Here is a 2,808-nt window from a genome sequence, read left to right on the forward strand (position 1 = left end):
ATGCTTGAGTGCAGACGTGGCGACTGAGTCTGCCACTCAGTCGCCACGTCTGCACTCAAGCATTGCCGCGCCGCCGCGCCTGGCGACACTCACGCCAGGCGACACTCACGCCAGTAATCGCTCGCATTTCAGCATTCGCATGGGTCGTTTGACATCGCATTTAAATCCATGATTTTAGATATGATGCCTCAAACCGATTTTGCTCAAATTTCGTGAGTAACTAGGAAACTTGTGAAGCTTTATGGACATAATCAAGCGAATTGCCGCAGTCCTTTCATTTTCGCGTTGCATTGCAAAAAAGCGTGGAGACTCCTTATAAGGGGTGCCCCGGGGGTTACTTATAAGGGGGACGGGGTTACTTATAAGGGGGACGGGTTACTTATAAGGAGGGGCCCCCCTTGTGAGTGGGTTTCCCGAACTGAAATGCGAAGTACTAATTTAAGTGATTTAAGTTAAAACAAAGACAAAGTGGTCCCAATCAATAGATGAAAGGCAGACCTTGCTGTGCAGTGTAGTGACCAGCCAGCCCGAACGCTCCCACCATGCCCACACCACAGTAAACTTTATTTTATAGAAGTCTAACTGTGTTGTTAAAGGAGCGCTCCGGGGTTAAGGTAGACCCTACAATCACATGGGTGCTTGTACATTGTATATTGTGTAGTTGGGTGTCCAACACATACACATCGACACCCTAATGTTTTTCTATCAATAGATAAAATTTACTAAAAATATCTCACAATTTGCCAGAAATTTACTCATGGTGAGACATGTAAAGAAATGCATGAAAAATGCAATTTGCGTTACACCGTCACGCTCCTATAAGTCCAAGATAACTGCTTCGAATGCGTGGGTTGTTATTTTGGCGCACTCGGTTGCGCCGTATTACTATTAAATATTGAAAACCAACACCCCTATCCTCCGTTGACAATACGTGTGAAATGCACGTAATGCTTTTCAAATGGTGCATTTATAATCTATGGTATCATTGTTTTGCCGTTGATCTTGTTTACTATCAGGTTCTTTTCCAGTAATATTTGGACATCATCAATTCCCCAGTGAATAATGCAAAACCACTGCGGATAGTCTCATGTGTGAAAGTTCATTCTTTACGCGCAATGCTATAAATAGAGGGGTGTCAATTGTAATGTACCTTGTTGATGTGTAGGACACCTACTATACTACTAGTAGGCCTACTAGGCTTTAAATAGGCCCCATCTTTTTTATTGACCTCTGTTTTCCTGGATATCTCGGTTATTTCATCACCAGATCTACACTAGTTTTCATCAAAGAAACTTTGAATTCCTCTCAGAATTATATCCTTTTTCCTATTTTATAAGACTCTTCCTTTAGAGAGGTTTCTCATTACTTTATGAATATCTTACAAAAAAAGTTGGAAACTTGTAAAGCCTTATCTCCTCTTCTTCCATTAAAGTGCAGACTTGAAGGTAAACAAACTGTTTTTGTGTGGGTAGTTGTTGGCCACTTCACTGCAGGGGTGTATCCAGGATTTTTTCTGGGGGGGTCGTAATCAAAATTTTTGGACCTTTACCTTTGCGAGGAAGCGGAGCGACCGAGCGGGGGGAGGGTGTGGGAGGGGGGTGTCCCCCCTCCCACGGTAGGGAGTTTTTGAATTTTATATCTTAAAATGGGGCCATTTGGTGCATACAAAAGTGACTTTTTCGGCATGGCAGTGCGGCTTAGAAATAAGGTAAATTATGGCATATTAAAACTAAGTTACGAAATTTACGAGGTTTTTGACAATTTGCTGGAACACCGGTCACTTTTTTCCCTGTTGTAGGCCTATATAGAGTAAAAAGCCCTCAAAAAACAAAAATGTCTTTTACAAAAAGTGGACCTTTTGAAAATTTGGGGGGGTCGTACGACCCTCCCGACCCCCCCCTTGCATACACCCACGCACTGAACCGGGTAAGCACCCTGCTCTTTGTGATGAATGAATGAAGCAGGATCTTTTACGTGCATGAGCTGGAACACAGTACCTCCATTTTTTGTCCTATGTGAGGGACAGAGTGTTTTTCCCTCTGACAAGAGGGGACAGTATGATTACACATAACATTGCTTGCCATGTATAGCATTCACACTGTACAGTATGTTTAGTACAAAAAGCAAAAGTACTTCTCTTGATGTATATATGGCATTGGTAGCAATTGTAGAATCCTGGTCAATTGCTGGAGATATTTTAATGACCATAGCAGGGCTGCACACTAACCCATTTTTTCTACTGGTCCGACCTGTCTGTCGAACCAGTAGGTACCCAGTTTTAAAATGTTTTACTGGTCCGTACCTGAAAAAGTTACTGGTCCGACAGTGATTTTTACTGGTCAGGGACCGTTGGATTAGTGCCAGTGTGCAGCCTTCCATAGATTTTAGTTACAGGATATCATTATGTTTTTCTTTATCAGATGCACTGAAAATATCCTTGTTATAACCGAACTCGTTATAACCGATTCGTTCTGCCATAGGTTTACACGCAAAGGAAAACGGGACCGACACGATCACCTCGTTATAAGCGGTTCCTTGTTATAACTGAACTCGTTATAACGGGGTTTCACTGTACATACAAATGTACATAACACAATGTGAACATGTGTAAGTGCAAAAATGAAAAATATGCACAGGAATGCTAACATGTTACTAGTGATCAAGCTGCTATTATTATAAAATTCAGATTCAGGAGATCCAGTTTGGATGCTCGATCAGAAGGACTTAAAATTGTTCTAATCTATTGAGAATGCTCTCTTTGTCTTTCTCTTTCAGATCATTTCAAGCGAATATTTGTGATGTGTTGAC

The sequence above is a fragment of the Diadema antillarum genome, unplaced genomic scaffold, assembly GCF_040938485.1.
Source record: "Diadema antillarum isolate AM-2024a unplaced genomic scaffold, OU_Dant_1.0 scf00000071, whole genome shotgun sequence".
In the NCBI taxonomy this organism is placed as follows: Eukaryota; Metazoa; Echinodermata; class Echinoidea; order Diadematoida; family Diadematidae; genus Diadema; species Diadema antillarum.